This window comes from Rosa chinensis, chromosome 5 (assembly GCF_002994745.2).
Source record: "Rosa chinensis cultivar Old Blush chromosome 5, RchiOBHm-V2, whole genome shotgun sequence".
Classification (NCBI taxonomy): domain Eukaryota; kingdom Viridiplantae; phylum Streptophyta; class Magnoliopsida; order Rosales; family Rosaceae; genus Rosa; species Rosa chinensis.
Window position 1 is genome coordinate 58,171,964 of NC_037092.1, and position 21,908 is coordinate 58,193,871.

Sequence of the window (21,908 nt, forward strand, 5' to 3'; positions counted from 1 at the left end):
ATGAAACCAAAATCCAAGGGAAAAAGATCCCTCAAAACAACATCATTCCCTCGACCTGTCCACCATAAGACACATCTCAAGAAATTAAGAACCATAGTTGCTGAGATGGAACCACGAACAAGACCGAGAACAAGAACAAGGACAAGAATGATGGAGAATAGGGGGTTAAAAACTCATGCGTGAGCACCCATAGTCACCTAAGTAAGTGGTTGCACTTTATAATCGCATACTACGAATCCTCTTGGAGGTTTAAGGTAGAGAGAGATGACCTGTTAAATTCTGTTATGGGGTTGAGTGATCTTAGATCTGGAAACATATGAGACTAGTTGACAATGAGAAAAAAGGAAAAGAAAATTCGAGGAACAAGGTCCTCTCGATCTGGACATACTGGGGAAGAAGAATAGTGGGGAAGATGAGGTAGTTTAGCTTATTGTAAGAGCAAGTTCACCCGTTGGGTCACCAAGTCACCAACTATTCACTACTTTTTAGTGTTAATTTCACCATCTGGGTCACGGGCACAGTGTATTTCGTGCCCTGGGTCACCCTGTATAGTGTTTTGGGTCATAATGGTGACCTGCACAGTGTATTTCGTGCCCTGGGTCACGGGCACAGTGTATTTAGTGACCCAGATAATGAAAATATACACTAAAAAGCAGTGAATAGTAGGTGACCTGGTGACCCAACGGATGAACTTGCTCTAAGAGTAACCGAGACTTTTTACTCTATTAAATAGTCATTTTTCAACTTTTTAGAAAACAAGATTATAAATCAATTTAAAGGGCGAAACGTGTTTATTTCTCAAAATTTATATTTATAAACTCTCTAGTTATTTGCTTGTCCCAACTTCTATTTATCCTCAAAAAGCTCCACATAAACTCGTGATCTTTCCCTAAGCTGAGATGCACCAGCTTTTGATGTACCCATGCCAATGCTTTGAGAGGAAATCATCATGTCCTTATTTATGCATCAAGAGAAATTTAGATTGGTCAGCAAATAAGATTGATGTGCTTTTCAGTACAGTAGTACTATATATATATATATATATATATATATATATATATATATATATATACAGATCTTATCCAGAGCGGAGCTCCGCTTTGAAAATTAACGTGTGAAGTTCAAGTTTTGGGTCACTTTTCGGTCGCATATCCACATCTCGACCGTTCAGTTTTTAGGTACTAGTGTATAGATCGTCTCTGCAAATTTTCAGCCAAAATGATGATCGTTGAGGCATTGATAACTGCCTTAAAGCTAGTACGGTTCAGGTTGACAGATTCAGTCCGTCCATTGGTTTAAGCGAGTTAGATACTTTAACGATCATCAATTTGGTTGAAAATTTGCAGAGATGATTTATACACTAGTACCTAAAAACTGAACAGTTGAGATGTGGATATGCGACCGAAAAGTGACCCAAAACTCGAACTTCACACGTTAATTTCAAAGCGGAGCTCCACTCTGGATCAGATCTGTATATATATATATATATATATATCTATATCTATACTATTATTAAGAGAAGAATGTTTGTTAGTCAAAACTGAAAATTTTGACAGATTTAACCCTAAAAGATTAAAAAACTTTGAGAATAAATGAAATTACAAGGATAAATAGGACAATCATAAAATAAATTTTTATTAAGAAATTTTTTTTTAAATGAATGATTCCACAACCTCCTCTTTTCTCTCCCACTATTTTCTCTCTGCAATAACTATGACTAAATTTATTTATTTTTGCAATAACTACCCTTTTTTTTAAAACAAAAATTTTATCGTACACTTGCAGAGCATGTGATTGCAGACTAGTATATATATATATAACATCACTGTCATTTCGGTGTGGTTGATTGGTCTTTATCATTTGGTAGCATAAGCATACCAAGAACATGTTAAACGTATAGATCTCAAAAAGAAATTAAACTGGTAGTGGTATGAGGTATGATTGTGTAATCGAAGAAATATGAATGAGATATGTGGGGTTTAGTATAATTGTAACAAAATCAAGGTGTTCACTTGGCAAACGTTTTTTTAAAAGCCGTATGGTGAGAGAGTCAAAATATATTCATGCATCTATATTTAGTTCGTTAAAACATACGTACATGTTTTATCTATATATCAGCACATATGCTTAAACTTAAGCTTGACAGTAATGGTTTGGTTCAAGCCTGGAAAGGCATCATGATCTATGCTAAGCCATGTTGCGCACCAAACAATACCATATTTCACATCCATAACCTAATCAAGCATAAAAGTATTGACCTCAAATCGTAAATCATGATCAAGCAATGAAAAAAGAAAAAGAAAAGAAAAAAAGCTGCGAGGGTTTGTTACCAATTGGTTTTCCCTTCGTGTTTGATGTTAGGGATGTTTGTTATTCTTTTCCCTTTATTCAGACTTTTTTTTTTCTTTTTTCTGTACAGTCCTTCATGTATGATTGATGAAGTAGGCTAAAGTTAAACAATCTTAGACACAACGACATTTTTTGGTCAACTAGACAGAATCAAAAGACTGAAAATTCCAAATTCAAATGATTGTGAAAGATGTTGCTTCTTTTCTTTTCTTTTTTCACTTGGGCATTTCTGCTTTGTGAATTGTGAGCTCGAGCGCGCTCCTCAACAGTAGAAGGTTAATATTTGACTGCTGTTTTCAACTAATAGTTCTGCTGGTAATGTAAGAGTCTTCCAGAAACCATTATATGAGACTCTTTTAGGTTCTTTCACTGCTGGTGCTAAGGTTGTAAGGGCCATTAGCTTAGCTAACGTTAAAATTTGCCATCACGTACATTTGACTTAAACAGACTCGAGCATGGTAGCATTTTCTTCTTTCTAATGTATTATTAGTTTCATGGAGATATTTCTTGGTCTACTTGTATAGATACCTCTACAAGCAAGATAGTTTGCTATCTCACCAAGTATAAGTAACACCCTATTTGGGGGCCCACAAGCCATGGTGGGACCCAACCGCGAGTTGCATCTTATAGCCCGATGTCCAAGCTACGCCACGATAGTTGGAAGCGGCCAAAACCTCGCCGGGAAGCCACCTTCCCGGCCTTGCCAAGTTGCCTCTATAATAGGGCTTTCTACACTAGAATAGTGGGTTTGCATCCCACATTGAAGAACATGTAAATGAGAGGGGTTCCCTTACCTATAAAAGGGAGCCCTCCTCACACTTAGAAGTCATCCCATTACATCTCTTGTAATTGCTTTGGGCCGCAAGACCCAAACACTAGTTAAAGTTTTCAAGTGGATGTAGTTTCCCGCTAAGGCGGGAAACGAACTACTATACTTCTTGTGTATCTCTCTCTCTCTCTCTCTCTCTCTCTCTCTCATTCTCTAAAGCTAACTAGAGCTTTCGGTTCTAACGTTAACAACTTGTTTGCATTCTATATTTCAAAGTGTTAGAATAAAGTGGACTTAACATTATCTAATTGTATTCAGTAAATGAACAGAATGATTTAACTGATTAAATAACAAGAAATATGTAAATATAACTCTAGTTCCAGTAATCTATCGAGATGTATATCTCTTGATAGAAGTAGGACTCTCATTGATTATAACCTGATTAACATAAAGAATTGTGATAAAGCTTAAGTCTCCTATCTGATAAACATGAAGTAAAACTAGGACTCCTTATGGGATGTGTCTGGGATGAGGTTTTGGCCAATATATAAGGAGAAGAAAGTCCCTATGTTCAACACTGCCTTTTGCATACATTCTCAATCCCATTCTGAAGCATAAAGTGTTGAAGCATAGAAGACCTTCCTCCATAGTGCAGCTGCTCGTTTCTGATCCTTGAAGATGTCTGCCTCGATGAATGCTCTTGGACAAGCTGTGGCTGCTGGGATTGAAAGTGTGAATCCAGGTGGTTATTCCTAAACTGACTAGGAAAGCTTCTAGTATGCTGCATAATTTGTTTGGTTCTTATGCAGGTGTTTTGTTATATGGTTTTGTGAATGATCTTGTGTGATTCATGTGATCTAACACAAAGATCCCGAACTTATAAGACATAATTTGAAAACTATCTCTCTCTTCTTCGAAACCCTAGAGAGAGAAAAGACAGAGCACACCGTTGCTTGTAAGTGCTCCTGTCCTGCTGCGCCTTGGCGCTGGCACTGGCTGGTGGCCTCGTCAGCCCACGATGTGTGCAGCCGGACAAGTTATTTCCTCTGATAGCTGGCTGGATTCTTGGAGGCATGGACGGAATCAGGAATTAGATTTGAGGTGGGCTAAAACTACCTTATGCTTGCAAGAAAAATTATTCTTAAAAATTTAGCAAAGTCTACTTTGTTTTGATGGAATATCTCAATCGCATAACGTACACTTGCTAAAATATCATCCACAAAATGCATTTTGTTACTCAAATCTAACAACAAAAAATTGAAACAATTGAAAGTTAAATATTCACTGTCAATACAAATTCAACTACAGTTACCTGAAGCATAAAACTCATCAATAACCGAATTTGAATCAATAGTCTGAACAATTTCTCTCTCAATATGCACTGTCATTAAATCTGCATGAAAATCATCACTCATGTTGCTTTGAAATCAGTTCTTAATGAGCTTCATGGCTGAAAATGCTCTCTATAGGAGGACTCATCACTAGACGGACTAGTCTCTCAATCAACAAGAATGGTGTCCTTGTATTAACAAATTCTTGACATAACTCAGAAAGGGTGCATAAATCTTGAAATTCTGATAGTTAAGAGAATTGGTACTCAAAATGCTCTAACTGGTCTCTTAGATCATTCAAATCAGGCACATCATGACGATAGAATTTCTCAGCCAAACATTGTATTTTGTCAATGTCAAATGATTGAAAATCAAATCGATGATCTAATGCAGAATTAAGAATCAAGAGTTCCCTTGTTTCCTCATTGAATCTACTATTTAGTTCCATCAATTGAAAATCAATTACAGCATTGAATATTTCAACATGATAATAATGCTCAATAGTGACACAATTTTGTTGTTGAGAAAGATGACATATACCTTCCATATGATGAGCACTAAAATCTAGAGCATCAATTGTATGTGCGTCACAAAACGATACAACACTAGCAAGAAATGAACCCAACCATCTTCACTCAACTTTTCAAGATGACCCTTCCTACTAGACACTAGATTCATAGCATTTATAATTTCTTAATATTGTTCTTGCAGCGACTTACAAAGAGCATTGTGATTCCCATAGTTTTGTCTAACAACAATAAGCAAAACACAAAGTCAAATGACCTTAGAGCTTTAGAAGCACCCAAGCCTCTCAACATTTCTTCTTCTTCTTCTTTTTTTAATTTTTTTAGGGGTGCTATAACTTGGTATATATATATTAATTTTTTTCCCCAAAATGTTGAGGTGGGCTACAACACACCTCAACCCACCCTTGTGCCCGTGCCTGCTTGGAGGCTGGGGTTCAGAAGCTTTTCGGCCCTTCTTTCTCAGTTCAAGGGCGTGGCTCCATGAGGTTTTGTTTCATGGTTGTGGGTTGGAATCGGAGAGGGATGGATCCACGGAGTTACGGTGCGACAAAAATTGGAGCTACCACAGGTATGTGGAAGGGGGGTGTTGAGTGGTGGCTTGGGAACCTTATATCCGGGTTGGGTTTGAGATTTAGATTGAGGCAGGGTAAGTCTTAGATGGAGGGGGTAGATTGTGGACTACTATGGTGGTGGAGGCCTGTCTCCGGTGCGTGGCGGATATGGTGGCGTGATGGTGCAGCGGTGACCTTAGGCTAGGTTTGCGGGTTGGGTCTTTGATGCCTTAACCTTCTAAGCCTGGGCTTTGCTTCAGTTTGGTTAATGGGCCATGTTGGATTTGCTTTTAATTTTCATGTTTTATGTTATTGTCTATTTGTAGGAAGTGGCTTTATGCTGGCAATAAGTCTCTACCTTATTGTGGTAAGCCGACGTGGGCTTTGTCCCAATATGCACACTCAGTGTGTCTTATCTGACCTAGCGAGATGGCAAGCTGTTTGCATGAACAAATGGATGCAACCTCCTAGGGGTAGGATGAAACACAGTGTCGTAGGATTTGTTTCCGTGCCGCAACATAGTGGGAAAGCTGAGCTATTCGTAATTATGCTTCTTCATAATAAAGTTATTTTTTCAGTATGTCACCGCTTTGTCAAAGCAAATAGAGAAGCCAGACATGCACTCTTTGCTAGTTGTGTTTGTTAGAATACATAGATTTAATGGAGAATCCTGGAATTATTCCGGGATGTTCTCTTTATGCTTATTGAAATCTGGGGTTCAGGCTCTATGTCCCTCCCTTGTATTCTGTAGTTTCATTAATCAAGATTTGAGGGTAGCCGCACCAGCTTCCTTTAAAAAAAAAAAAAAAAAAGATCCTAAACATATTTCAAAAGGTCAGGCATAGCTCAGCTAATGCTTTTGCCAACCTTGATGTTGATCATTTAGGTAATCGAGTACTACTTCACTAAGTTGCCTTCTTTTGCTAGCAACTTATACAAGGCGTCATTTAGTTGCATCTGCAATTTTGCCTTGTTATCAAATCGCTTAATCTTGGCTGCATTGCTTTCATTTGTGTTCTTCCATCTGCTGGTGCAAACAAAAATGATATTTCACAAATCTTTACTGTATATGTTTTATTGCTTCTGATGGGCAAGGTTTTATGCTCACATAGTGATGTGTATAAATAAGCCTATGTAATGATTGAGGAAATTCTACAATACTTTAATATATGATATACATACGATTAACATTTTAAAATTTGTTCAAGTAAATCCATATTTGTGTGTTTGGCCCAAACTCTAGGCTACTTGACCTAGTGGTAATAGAGTTTTAATTAAAGAGAATCTCGGAGAATATCGTAGAGATATCCATTCATTGTATGATTACCAGGTCCCTATGCATTCATTGGATATCCATTCCCAGAAATCCAGAATCGGAGGCACCACCTCAAGAACCGGCCGGAAACCTACTGAATCGGCCACCAGAATCTCCAAACCACCCTCAGCAAATATCTCAACTGTTCACCACCTTCCAGACTTCCAATTGATACCCAATTTTTATAGAAGTAGCGTCTCGATCCCAACATCCGAGAACCGGAAACAATTTTCCTGGAACCGGCCACCTTGTCCCCGAACCAGCCAAAAGTTCTGGCTGCACCTTGAACTGGCAGAAAAGAAAGAAGAAGAACAGAAGAAAAGAAGAAGAAAGAGAGAAGAAAGGAAGGCCCAGCCCAGAAGAAGAAAGGAACAGGCCTAGAAGCCCACTGACCTAAGCCCAGAAGCCCGCTAACATCAGCCCTAGGACCCGCGACCACGTCAGCAGCAGGACCCACTTCCACGTCAGCAGCAGTGCCACATCAGCCCTCTGGTCAACCCCCCGTCAACCTCCGGTCAACGACTTTTCCGGTGACTTTTTCTAACCACTTTTTCCTGTCAAATTTTCCGGTTACTTATTTCGAGGTATTTTTTACTAAACGTTCCAGTTTTTTTAGAGTTTTTTTAATTCAATTTCTCTTCTTTTTCAGGGACTTGCAACATCCCTTCTTCTACCCCCCTTTCTTGATCATAGGGGAGACCTAATTAAGCCGAACTGTGAGGGTTCGTGCTCACTCCAAGTTTGGAGCTTGTTGAAATCTCCAAACTTAGAGTTTGTAGAGAATTTATGATCGACCACTTACATCATTGTTTCGATCTAATCCAATACCTCTTGGAATTGAATTTCTTGGAAGCAATTACGCTCAGAAATTCCTAATTTCTTGGGAGCAACTACGCTCAGAAATTTTATATGTTTTCGTGGTAGCCGTTTACGCTCCGAAACTAACCCTAATTTCTTGTTCTCTTTCAGGATGAGTAACCTGAACAAATTGGACTTTGCTCCATTGGGAACAACTGGCTCTAGATATCACAGGTGGGTTCGTGATGTTCGCCAGCATCTCAAGGCCGATGGAATCCTAGATATGATTCTCGAGCCTAGCCAGGACGTGCTAATTGTTGAGCAAGCTCAAGCTTTGGAAGCCAATAGAGCAGCCTTAGAAGCAAATAAGGTGAAAGCCTCATCCTAATGACTCGTAATATGGATGATCCGCTCCAGTACGAGTGTATGAATGAAGAAGACCCTAGAAGGCTGTGGGTCTCACTCGATGAAAGATTTAGCAACGTCCATGACTCCCTGCTTCCTGACCTAGAAGTGAGATGGCATAACCTCCACTTTTGTGATTTCAAGTCAGTTCTTGACTACAACTCAGAAGCACTTCGCATTAAATCACAAATGCGATGTTGATTGAGAAAACTCTCTCTACCTTCCCCTTCTCTGCATTGATGGTTGCTAAGAACTATCGAATTGATGTTACTGCAGGACGGATCACAAGGTTTCATGAGCTCATTGGAGCTATGAATGTAGCTGAAAAGCATGACAACATCCTTGTGAAGAACTATAATTCGAGATCCATGGAAATAGAAAATATTCCGGAATCCAATTATAGTCGCGCCCCCTAAGAGAGGGCGCCAATAGCGAAACCCTAATCTTAGGGATACATTTGGACGTTTTAGTCCACATAATCGCTCTACTTAGGAAGATAATTTCCAAAATAGGCGAACACGGAACCAAAGAGGTCAACATGGAAAAAGAGAGGGAGGCAATGCCTTTGGCCATGTTGGTGGCGCCACCAACACTAAGAGCCATCTAAATGACGCTTTCAAAGCGCCTTAATCAATGGAGTTTGAGCAAAGAGATGTATGTTCTCGATGTGCAGTGTCTGATCATTGGGCATACATTTGTAGAGCTCCTGAAGGAATTGTCACCGCCTACAAAGCATATTGTGAATCAAGAGAAGCTCACTATGTGGAACAAGAACATCAAGAAGATGATCTAGAGTGAAGGGTTGAAGACTACAAATCTGGCTGGGATCAATAGATCGCCAATTCTGTTTAAATATTTTTATTTTCCAAGAGATGTAATACGCAATTGCCATATATTTTTGTAGTAGATGCCAATGGTTTAGTCTTTCTTCAAAATAGACTTACCCCAAAGTAAGTGTGATGTCTAGGAAGGTTCTGAGATTAGTGGTACTTAAGTGAGCCTTGCTCCACCGACATCTCTTTACTCACCTAGTCACTTTCATTTTGGAATTACCAAAAGAAGTTAGACGACTACTGTTGCAAATTTTGCATTAGCTAGCATTTTGGATTAGATTTTCTTTAGTCAAAGAGACAATGATGTGACTCTGTTGGCTTATGAATAAAATTTCAAGTTCTTTTGATTATGACTCAATTTTGATTCTGAGCTTATTACTTTGTGACTAGGATGGCTGGGTCTTTAGTATTAATTCAAGGACATGAAATAGCCCAAGTTCCACTTGCCAAATGACACCTTGATTACTGTCACGGAAACTCTCTACGCTTCTAGGGCGAATCGCACCTATGAATAGCCAACGGATTCCATGCGAAAACACATGTAGAGAACGGAAATGAGTTCCTTTGCAATGCCTCTAACGATTGCGAATAAGGGCACATCGTAGAGAAGTTTATGTGTCTCTAGTGGACTTTATGTCACTATTTGAGCTATTAAATCCAATAAATTTATGAGAGAAGATCTCTTGGATTTAGACACATATTGGCTTTGTCACGATAGGATAGGTCATCCTGGTCATGATATGATGATCCGTCTACTAAAGACTTCACATGGAGATCTTTTCTATCGAGCGACATGAAGCATGAATCAAAAGTTGATTCTTGAACTAAGTGTGACCGACGCTGCTGCCTAGGGCACCGCCTCCATCCACCACCGGCCTAGGGCTGGCGTAGTAACTGTCCATGATGCCATGGATGGTGTTCATCATGGTGATGGCACCCCAGGTGATGCTGCCATCACCAACTTGCTTCAAATAGCGTTTCAGACGCTCAGGCCTAACCAAAATTCTCATTGGTTAGTTCTAAAGCCTCCCGCTCGTTTTACAAAGTTGTTCCTTAGGGAAATTAGGACTGAGACTGAGACCGTCCTATGCAAAGGATATGAAAATACTCATTTTGTTCTTACATAGAATCGGTGGAGATTTTATGGCCTGATTCAACCAACTTGCGGACATTTAAATATCTCATGATGCTGGTTGACACGCAAACACGCTGGTCATGTGTTGTACTATTGTCCATCTGTAAATGCTGCTTATACTACACTCCTAGCACATATTATATGACAATGGGCTCACTCCCCGAATCATCCTATTTAGTCAATTGGATTTGACATTGCTAGAGAGTTTACAGCGAAGATTTTCGATGGTTATTGCATTGGGACTAATGTTGGACATCATATTCCCATGAACACACCCAAATGGTCTCGCGGAAATGACTACGATGGTAGCCCGGACATTGGTCATGTGCACCAATCTCCTTATATCCGCTTGGGGTGATGCAATATCGCATGCAGCTAATTCGTCTACGACCTACTGCCACTCAATGTATATCTGCATTACAGCTAGTGACTAAGTACAAGTATTTTGCACTTATGCACATTTGAGTGAGCCCTTTATGTGCCTATTGTGCCACCACAATGCTCTTTAATGGGTCCTTACAGACGAATGGGCAACTCAGTTGAATTTGAGACTCCAACAATCGTCCGCCACTTAATGCCTGTGAATGGCGATCTCCTTACCGCTAAATTTAAAGATCTCACTTTGATGAGACAGTCTTCTGGTCGTTAGGGGGAGATAAGAACACAAATGTTTAACAGGAACGACAGGAATTGTCGTAGTCTATCCCCACTATGTCTCATCTCTATCCCCGTTAAAGTGACGAGATCACACAAATATGTTGCAAACAAGCCTGCAAGGAAGGCCATCCCTACGAGAGGACATAGCGCCACCCTACAAGGAGATAGGCCCTACAAGGAGATAGGCATAGTGCCAACGCTAAAGAGAGTGGTACTCTGGCATTACAGGCCATGGCCCCAGCTAGGATGCTTGGGAGGCCCGTGGGTTCGAATGATACTTTGGCACATTCCAATCCTTTGATCATCAAGACTCAAAATCCGTCTCATGAGAATCTTTCGGGTTAGGGTTATCGTTGGGGGATTCCTCAACGTCAGATCCTATTCCTGAGAATATAGAGCTCTATGTAAATTACACTAGTGTACATGAGATGTGGGATAGAAACTCCATCATAATTGATGATGTAGTTGCGCATGAGTTTGTTGAGTCTGACGATATCGAACCACGCTCCGTGGATGAATGAATGCCAACATAGAGAAATTTGGCCTAAACGGAAAGATGTTATCCAGGTTAAGTTGGATTCTCTAATGAAGAGGAAGGTTTTTGAGCCAATGATGGTAACACCTCCTAACATAAAACCTACTGACTAATGGGTTTTCGCTAGAAAGCGTGATGAGAAAAAGAGGTGGTAATCTCGCCTTATGGTGCAAGGCTTCTCACAAAATGCCCTAGAATCGACTACAATGAGACATATTCTCTCGTAATGGATGTCATTGCACTCCACTACCCTGTCAGTTTGGTAGTTTACGAATAACTGATTATGCAGCTTACAAATGTGGTCACTACATATCTCTATGGGGATCTAGATAGGAACATACATGAAGGTTCATGGTGAACTTCATTTACTCAAGTCAAGTGCCTCTAGACCACGGAGCGCGTTTACAAAAAGGTTGAAACACTCACTAAAGTGACTACTTGATTGGGAAGGGATATGCCCACGCGTTTCCATAACAAGTTTCAGATTCTATCGTGGTTCATGTTGGACATGATCTTCATTGGAAGCCCTTAAAGAGTTAAGGGAAACCGCTGAACACTTCAAATCCGAGTTTGAGATGAAGGGTTTTGGGAGAACACGATTATGTCTCGGTTTGGAACTTGAGCATCGTGTTGATAGATGCTTAGGCATTTTGACAAGGTCAAACCTTCAAGCACCCCATGATCGTTCGTAGTTTTGATCCTGAAAATGATCCTCTTCGTTTGACGGATGATGACGAAGATGTGCTAGAGGCAGAAGTGTCTTACATGAGTACAATAGGTGCATTATTATACTTACCCCAATGCACAAGACCGGACATCTCATTTGCAGTGAACTTGTTAGCTAGATATAGCTCTGCGCCCACGCGACACCAATGGATTGGTGTAAAAGATATCTTTCGATACTTGAGATGTACGATTGATATGGGCTTGTCCTATCCCTACAGAGAGATGATGGATTCGGACCCATCACACACAAGGAACGCCGCCAACACTGGCCTGCGTCCTCTATCCCCATCCCAAAACGACATGTGTTTTGGAAGGTTTTGCTGATGTTGGGTATCTCTCTGACCCATACAAAGGTCATTCCCAAACTGGTTAAGTGTTCACCATGGGAAAAGACCGTGATATCTTGGAGGTCTACAGAACAAACCTTAGTCGCTATATCTTTGAACCATGTAGAGATTATTGCTCTTCACGAAATGGTTCGTGAATGTTTATGGATCGGATCCATAAATACGCATGTTCGAACAATTATGTTTTGAAGTCTACCACAGATGAGCTTACGAGCATTTTAAGGTAATGTTTTTTCGTTTTGAACAAATGAAGCAAGGCTACATCAAAAGCGACAACACTAAGCATAATCAGCAACAACAGACTCTCCTCAAGATCAAAGTGAACTAGGTTCAATCTGAGGACAGTATGGCAGACTTGCTCACTAAGTCATTGCCTAAATTCCACTTTCAAGAAACATGTTGGTAGCATCGTTTGCGGAAGTTATCCGAACTCCAATGACCGTAGTCATCAGGGGGAGATGCAGACATTAGGGGAGAGGTGTCTACATGTATGGTCTCGAATCGTGAAGGGTGTGTTGCGCTCTTTTTCCCCTTTGACCGAGGTTATTTTTTGTCCCACTGAGTTTTTGTTACTCGGCAAAGTTTTTAGCGAGGCAACGAAAGAAGCACCGCGTTTGGGCGACACAAGGGGAAGTGTTCAAGTAAATCCCTATTTGTGTGTCTGGCCCAAACTCTAAGTTACTTGACCTAGTGGTAATAGAGTTTTAATTAAAGAGAATCTCGGAGAATATCTTAGAGATATCCATTCATTGTATGATTACCTTTCCTTGTACAATTCAGATTCTATGCATTGCAATCCTCTATATAAAGAGGCCCCTATTATCAATGAGAACACACAGCAATTCTCTCTCAAATATCGTTTTTACTTAAATGATAACCTATTTTTAATAAGGGTTTTTGTCCATTTACCTCATTTCTAGGGATTTTTATCCCACATACCCCCTTAAGTTTTTTTAATTCTCTCTTACCTCTTTATTTATTTTTATTTTTATTTTATTTTATTTTATTTTAATACCATTTTACCGTCACCCCTTTATTATTTAGAGAGAGAGAGAGAGAGAGAGAGAGAGAGAAACCATATGAGAATTCGGCTGAATCCGGCCAATTTTTGCCGGAATCCGGTCATCGACCACTACCCACCGGAATTTTCTAAAAACATATATTGCCCCAAATAGATGTCTATTGCCCCCCAATAGACGTTTCAATTACCGATATGGGAACTAATCTTCTTAAAATTACAAAAACAAAATTTGATTATAGAAATAAAAAAAGATTACATGATCAATTTAAAACGTCTATTACCCCCCCCCCCCAATAAATGTCTATTGCCCCCTAGTAGACCTCTATTGCCTCCCAATATAATTTTTTTTTTTCATTTTTCTTTACTTCAGGCCTTCTATCCCATTTTACCCAAAAAAAAAAAAAAGTGTTACGGGCACCCAGAAAATGCTCTGGGCACCCAACCGTCAATAGTGCCAAACACAGGCTGCTCGCATACACTGTACAATCCCATATTAACCAATTATCACCGACTCGATTTCTCTTGAAATGTCACAAACACACCACCAAAAAATCACAGATCAGGAGGACAAAATCAACAGTGGAGACATGGGTCACCAGAAGGAACTAGAGAGAGAAAATGGAGCTTTTTACAATCTTTATTGGTTTGTAAGAGAGAGAGAGAGAGAGAGAGAGAGAGAGAGAGAGAGAGAGAGAGAGAGAGAGAGAGAGAGAGAGAGAGAGAGAGGTCTGGTATCTCTGATGTGGTGCAGGTATGGCAGAGATCAAGAGTGGGGTTCGACCTGAGAGTGAGTGAGGGATCGAGTGGCAGCACTACAACAAAATCTGGTTTTAATGACCACCACATTGGTCACTAAAAATAGCCAATTTGGTCACTAAATATGATTAGTGACCAAATATTATTGGTCACTGAGTGGTCACTATAGACCCGTCACTAATTCTATTTAGTGACCAAAATATGGTTGTTGGTCACTAATGTGAAAAGATTTAGTGACCATGATTATTTGGTCACTCATCACAAAAGAATTAATGACCACAAAATTCCTCACTAAAAGTAACAGGTTTGGTCACTAAAGCACATGATATGGTCACTAAAATCCGAATAACATGCTTATATTAGTGACCAAACTGTAGGCCACTAAAGTTCTAATCACTAGAAAAAAAATATCTCATAAACTTTTTAATTTTGGTCTCTACAATAGTCATCAAATAATAACTAGGTGAAAATAAAACTCCAATATTAATAATAAAACTTCTATATAATTGAAATTGTGTCAAAGTAAATACATTGTATTGCTAAAAACAATCCATATTATCACAAGTACAAGTCCCTTGAAAACTAATTTAAAAGCCTAAAACAATTTCAATACTTCCATGACAACAAAATCCATGAGAAAGATGGACAAGCTTTTGCAATTCTTCACATGTAACAGTTGTAATTGATGTGCATTGAGATATCTACCTCTGAACTGACAACCCTCTTCACCATTCTGCATTATAAGAACACATATTGACCAACAGAATATACTATAAATGAAAAGACATTAGGCTAAGTTTGACAAAATAGAAACTATTGAAGACATCAGTGATACCAACATACACAATAAATCATTAATTACAATGGAAAACTGGAAAACAGCAAATAATGTAATGTTCTTTCTTCAGTTGCTTTTTAATTTGATAAGTGAAGTTGTACTTCCACTATACAATTAAGAGTTGAGCAATACATAGAAGTCATGCCAATTAAATGCAAGAGAATGAAAAAGGTCTGCCCAACTCCTAAAGAATTTTGCTATCAAATATAAAATGAAGATATTCATTGATAAGAATGGTAAGGACAGGTCACCTCCATTGACGTATGTTCAGGTCCTCAATTGACTTTAGTTTAGGTTCTTAAGAGATCTTGATACCTGAAAATTTAATATGAATACCAGATCAAATTTCATGACATAACTACAAGTGACTATTAGTTTTCTAGCAAGCTAGACTACCTTCTGGATAAACCTCACACTTCACCCAAGCTAGGAAAGGGAAAAAAAAAAAAAAGTCCATTGATAACACAACAGTACCTAAGAGTTTAAAAGAAAAGCAGGATCTCACACTTTAGCTATACCATTAATAAGAGATTCCCGAATAAAGACCAAAGCATCTCAGTTATTATTATTATTTTTTCATTTTCATTTGAGCATTGTAACCTTCTTACTTATGTGATCCTGCATGATTCAACAAGTTTACATACAAAAGTAACAAGCAACTTATACTCATCATGCTAGTTGCTAGAACCTGCAAACTAATCTTAATGAATTTATTCTCAGTTTCATTTCAATAGTTTTAGACCACCATAAGAACCAGCTGAAACCAAATATGTACCAAGTAAACCCCAACTTGAGATACTTGAGTATGTTATAGCTCTTAACAGAATTCCAACTTATTAGCAACGCTAAATTTGAAGTTCAAGAATAAAGTTCAAGAGCTTTATGATCTTAATTAAAGTTGACAACTATGACCAAGGCAAATGTGAGTGAACTAATGATGATTCCATACGATAGGGTGTGTAATATATGGCATTGAGGACGGAAATTACCACAAGTTTTTTCTCCTCAATATCGTCAGGGAGTCATTTCCAACAGTCTGAAACTGTTAGATCTGAAATATCAACTTCTTGATCCAGATAGCACTATTCTTCTTTTAAAAAGCTGCATACCAAATTAGCATAAAATGAAACAACTGCAGCAGTAAAAAACTGAAAACTACAGATCTAGATAAAGGCGAAAACACACAAAGAGAGATTACAAAGCAAAATGGAGGAAATTACTTTTATGGAAACAATATCTCTACTTAACAGCTACATTGTACATGGTGAACATTACCTAGAAAAGTCCACCATCACTATTTTTGTTTCCTACTATACAGTTGAAGCCTCATCCTAGAGAAGGATTCTAACTCGCCAAAAATGATTAGTAATGTAAATGACTAAGATCTATGCCTTGTTCTGAGCAATGGTATTACCTGTCTTTCATAAATTCGAAATCAGACTAATTTTTCCAGTTATTAAACTCAAAAGATCATTTTCACGGCAGATTAATTGATTGACTGGTTGGACAATATGCACCAACTGTGTGTAGATTCAGAAAGGATCCCACTTGTCAATTCATTCATCAGAAGCATCACTCAAAGGAGAAGATTCTTTAGAGAAGTTAGACTTGGATGCATTTTGAAATTCTTCCTTGAGTAACTTCCAGATTTTACTTCTTAACCTTGAAGCCTCTACAGGTTGGAACCACTGCCTGACAATCTGAAATTTCAAAGTAGATCAATCAGGTATAATCGAGAATGATACTTGCGGAGGAAACTAAATAATGGAAAGTACCAATTATTAAATTATACACCAAAAAGAGTTTAACTTCCCACTACATGTATGTGTGCACTCACCTCCCACTTGTGCCTGCATAAACATAGGTCATGCATCTTGGTTGCAAGCATGAAAATTTCAACAAACGGAGAAATAAATAGCATACAAACATAATATGGAACATCTCGAAGAAATAACGTTCTTTCTTCTAGCCACTTCATGGTCCATGATGCCAGCAGAAGTGGTGAGCACGATATATCCAAACTGCAAGATCAAACAAAAAGCAGTAAGCTCAACTGAAAGTGGCAGGATCAAATTTGTAAGGTGAACTTAATAAGGTAAGAGTGCGAAAAGGGTATAAATGTACAACACTATTTGATTCATAACAAGGCAACTAATTATACCACTAGTGCCCAGTGAAGGATGAGCACGAATGATCACAATTCAAGGCCACACTATATATAATCACCTAGAGTTCTGTTAATCTTTTAAAATTTCAAAAAAATTGTTCAAAACAACAATTATAGATTAAATATGTATACTTAACGGAGCCTCGAAATCATATCATATTTCTAAACTTGAAAGACCACTGCAATTCTTTTTTCCGAGAAGAAAGCTAACAGCTAATGCTTGACTAACCTGTCTTGAAGGAAGCAACCTGGCAGTCCAACCTTCAATCTCCTTAACACCAACATCAAAACGAGGACTAATGACCCCACACTTGTTAAGCCTTCCATTCAGTTCGACCACAATTTTACCAGACCTGTGGTCGTCAACATACTCGAACTCTCCAATGTATCCTAAAGAAGAAAACCATAAACATAAATATCCATACATTCATAAAAACAGACTAGCAAAAACAGAAGTAATGAATTATGTTTAAGTAATGGATACTTAGCATGCTTTTGCATGACAATAAGAAACTTGATGATCACTTTGGATGACGGCCTGATCATCACCTGACGCTTACCACGTTTCTCTGCATTGTACATGCTCTTGAGAGCATCATTCAGCACGCTAACTCTCACCATTGTCGCTGCTGCATAAGAAAACAAAAATATCCAGGACTTCAGTTCACAAATCAGGAATGAAAAAAAATCAAACAAACAGAAACACACATAAAACCTCTGCTCTCATTCTCTCAATATGCTCCTACTCAATAGCACCCAAAACCATAAAAGCACATGCCAAGTTCCTAACTTCATCCATATTCACATAACAACCCGCCAGTCCAACTATCTTTTTACAGCAACCACCAACACCCATGTTAGTTTTCCCCATTTCTATCTACTAAACAGATAAAAGATCAAAATGACTACTGAAGCTCTGTTCACCATTATAACAAGGCCGCACCGAATTCTAGCTAGTTCAAAAGTTTAAATCTTTTTTAACCCAGTTCCAAAACAATTTCATCCTACAATAATAAACCAAATATTTACATTTCACCGTAATGCCCTGGAATTCCACTAAGGACTTCAAGAACAAGCACAATACAAACACAGACCCTAAAAACCAAATATCCACACCAATATAATAAAAGCAATTACCCAATAGATCTACATGCTAAAGATCAAATCTTTGGTTCATATTTTCCATAAATTTTCGAAGAAACCAAACAGAGAATCCAGCTACGCCTAAAAAAAAATCACTAATTGAAATCACAAGGCGCATACATGAAACGATAAGAGCTTAAAATGGATACAGATCGAAACAATTTCAGTTATTGATGAAGAAAATGAATACTGACCGAAAGAGATGAGCAAGCTAATTAGAGGCGCCTCCGATTCTCCGAAAATTTCACCTCTGTTTGTTTGAATTGTGAATATGCAGCATACAAACCCAAACTCAAAACCAACAACAAACGGAATCATCCACTTATAATAATATAACCACAAAATGTAAGATTAATATGATGAAATACCAAAACAAGGAACAAATTTAGAACAAGAAAACTGACGATTAGAGTATAAGATCAAACCCAACGCCATTAAAAATTGAAAAAGTGCAAAGAGTAATTAATAATTAACTCTGAAAATGAATAGGTAATCCAAGATAGCAGAACGCACCCGAGTCCTGAAGTTCCACAGTTTTAATAGCAAGGCTCCCCTGTATCCCTGCAAATGCAGTGAAGTTCAGAAAAAATAAAAACAAAAAAAAATTAAAATAGACAAGAACTAGAAATTCAAACACCCCAATCCGAATTATAATCCCTAATTTCCAACACCTTAAAATCATAATAAGTTGATTGATTAAAAGCCCCTTACCCAAACCCTAAAACGAAAATAAGTTTGGCCCTGTGGAAGAGGAAGGAACAAATTCAATCATTAATTTGGATAGGAATGAACAAATTCAATCGAATACTTCAACTCTACCTTCACGAATGACTGACGAAGATGAGTCGCAAGAACAAGAAGCCATCTGGAAGAGGAAGATAGACTAGATGGGCATACAGTTTTTGAAGGAGAACAAAAGACGTGACCAGATTTTATAAAAATAAAAAATGAAAGAAATCAATATCCCACTTCAATCTTTGAGAAACCCGCGCCCAATTATCCCGCTCACTGAATAAAAAAAAAAAGGATAATTCCCGCTCACAGAATTGGTCACTAAATTGAGAAAATGAATGAACGTTTAGTGTCCTAAAACAAATTGGACACTAATAGATAAATAATTGGTCAGTAAAAGATAACCAATAAGCGGGAGACTGACCATATTTCGCGTCCATCTCTTTAGTGACCTGTTGTCCTCGTTGGTCATTAATTCTATACCATTAGTGACCTAATGTCATGTGGTCACTATCAATTTGGTCACTAAAACCCGATATTGTTGTAGTGCAGATCTGAAAGAAGAAGACGAAGACGAGGACGATTGGTTTGGCGTTGTTGGGGTTGCGGCTGTGCATCGGTGAATGGTCTTACTCGTTCGAATTCGAGCGGTTGATGGTGACAAAGCTGAGGATGGAATCGCCGTGGCAGTACCGGAGAGGCAAAAGCTTCTGGACTAAGAGGTCGTTGCCGTTCGGTCGCTGAAGCCTCGGGTCTTCTCGTTCCGAATGCGAATCGGAGTCGCCGATTTCCCATGGATCAATTGCTTCATGGTGTTTGCAGAGAGAGAGAGAGAGAAGCGTTTTGGTTTCATAGAAAAGGGGAGAGTCTAGAGAGAGACAGACAGACAGAGAGGAGAGAGATAGAGAGTGGCAGTAGCTGTAGTTATTTAATTAGGAAGTGGGCAGAATAGTCATTTCAATTTAAATTGGGTTAGCGGGAATAAAAATTTGTTGTTTGGGTAAGTGAGATAATTTTAGCTCATTTTGGTGTTTTTGGTCAAGAATCCTTTTAATAAAGGCCTATTTACTTTAATGAGGACTATTACAAGTAAGGATATGATATGTTAACTTTTTTCATATATATCATATATCATGCAATAGTTGAAGGTAGCTCTTGCCTATTCAACTACAAAATTTCTTTTTTTTAAGAAACCAATTAAAAAGAAGAAGAAGAAGAAGAAAAATTTCTTATCCAAAAAGAGCAGTGTCATTTATCTTTTTGGGGACTGGATGATGAAACACCCAAGTTGATGTGCATGTACATAAATTTGAAATAAATTTGATAGAGACGGCGTCTCTCTTGCTCACCTAACTTCTTTGAGGATGCCAAAATGTCACAAGCAAAAAGACCCTGCAAGTGGTTCTTATTAAGTCTTAACCAATATGGTGGCGCTATTCTGGTTGGCTGCACTTTTTGTTCAGCTAAATTCAATTGGAATTGGACACTACTAGTAGTCCAAGATATAGACTTCTGCAAATTGTTTGAGGTGGAAAACTGGAAATGTACACTTCTAAGTCTCATTTAGCAGACTTCTTAAAACTAAATTTGTATGTACTGATAGGTCTTATTAAGCCCCGAACGACTACTTTGATTCACGTTTATGTGGCCCAGTTTGGGATAACACAATTATAGAGGCTTTCAACTAAAGTCTCACTCTCATTATAGTACTATAGTGATTAGTCGGAAACTCTTCTTTGCTGGAAAAAAAAAAAAAAAAAGATTGAATGAGTAAGGTACCTAGATGCATTGTCCATTTGTTCAATTATTGGTCAACTTAATTATGTGGTTCCTGATGCATGGATGGAATACTCTTTGTTTTATTCAGATGCAAGAGGGGTGGCAAAGATAATAACATATGAAACTCAAGTTGTAGATGTAGGGATATGTGTTCTAACTTATATGATTCTTTGCTATCACTAGGTGATAGAGATATCTTTAATTTGCCGACGGAAACGAATCAACGATGGTACTTATTTTTTAGGGTTATTATCACAAATGGTACCTGAACTATACCTTAATCTTATCGATGGTACCTGAACTTCAATTTTGATCACAACCAGTACCCGAACTTTTCGATTTCATTTTAAATGGTACATAGAGTCACCTCCGATCAATATTCCGACTAAAAAGGGCATGGGAGGCGATCATAGTGATGATTTTTGATGATTTCGAGGGTTGCGATCATATATAGTGATGATTTTTTAGTAATAGACTTGCCTTGAACTTGTTTTTTTGTTTTTTATTTTTTAGATTTGGCTTTTTTGGCCTGAATAATGATCGAATGTGGCGTTAGGTACCATTTAAAATGAAATCGAAAAGTTCAGGTACTGATTGTGATCAAAATTGAAGTTCAGGTATCATCGATAAAATAGAGAATAAGTTCAGGTACCATTTGTGATAATAACCCTATTTTTTAACTTGGTTATCCTTTTCTCATCTACTTATTAATCTTATTGATCCTTCTTTGAGATATTCTCTATAAACACTCAAGAACTAGTTAGTGATTACTTAATTAATAAAACTTGGAATATTTCTAAACTTTCTAATGTTTTGCCTTCTCATATTATTCAAAATATATATTTCTTTCATCACGTTACCTATCTATGATTAGTTGATTACTATGATGAATTCATTTGGGGTCCAATTGGTAATAGAAAATTTACAAGGATTAATCTCTGGGCCTATGAATCATTTGGGATACTGCAAACAATCCGAACAGAGGGTGTTAAAATAAAGGGTGCGGCTATTGCCACCCTACTATTTTCTTAGTTCACCCTACAAACATTTGAATTATTGAAAGACTATATTACCCAAGTGCAAAATGACTAATAAGTACACTAATTTTCTAAAATCCAAATATGTAAGAAAAAATAAATATATAAGTAATTAATTAAATATAAGACTACTTAATTTCTCATTGGATAACATTAA

General features: G+C 38.0%; 1 non-coding gene across 10 annotated transcripts; it reads right to left on the reverse strand.

Annotated features, from left to right (window-relative positions):
- Positions 1 to 14,538: 14,538 nt before the first annotated feature.
- On the reverse strand, positions 14,539 to 19,260 carry LOC112166550. 10 transcript variants are annotated; one of them, XR_005810605.1, is made up of 11 exons: positions 19,023 to 19,259; positions 18,915 to 18,944; positions 18,717 to 18,764; positions 18,398 to 18,453; positions 17,621 to 17,689; positions 17,290 to 17,450; positions 16,731 to 16,914; positions 16,308 to 16,593; positions 15,883 to 15,994; positions 15,145 to 15,208; positions 14,539 to 14,788 (listed from the first exon to the last, which is right to left on the reverse strand). It is a non-coding gene; the product is annotated as an uncharacterized LOC112166550 (transcript). The 10 variants fall into 10 exon arrangements; XR_005810608.1 differs by lacking the exon at positions 18,915 to 18,944 and having other exon boundaries at positions 17,610 to 17,689; positions 19,023 to 19,260; XR_005810603.1 differs by lacking the exon at positions 18,915 to 18,944 and having other exon boundaries at positions 19,023 to 19,258.
- Between the last annotated feature and the right edge of the window lie 2,648 nt (positions 19,261 to 21,908).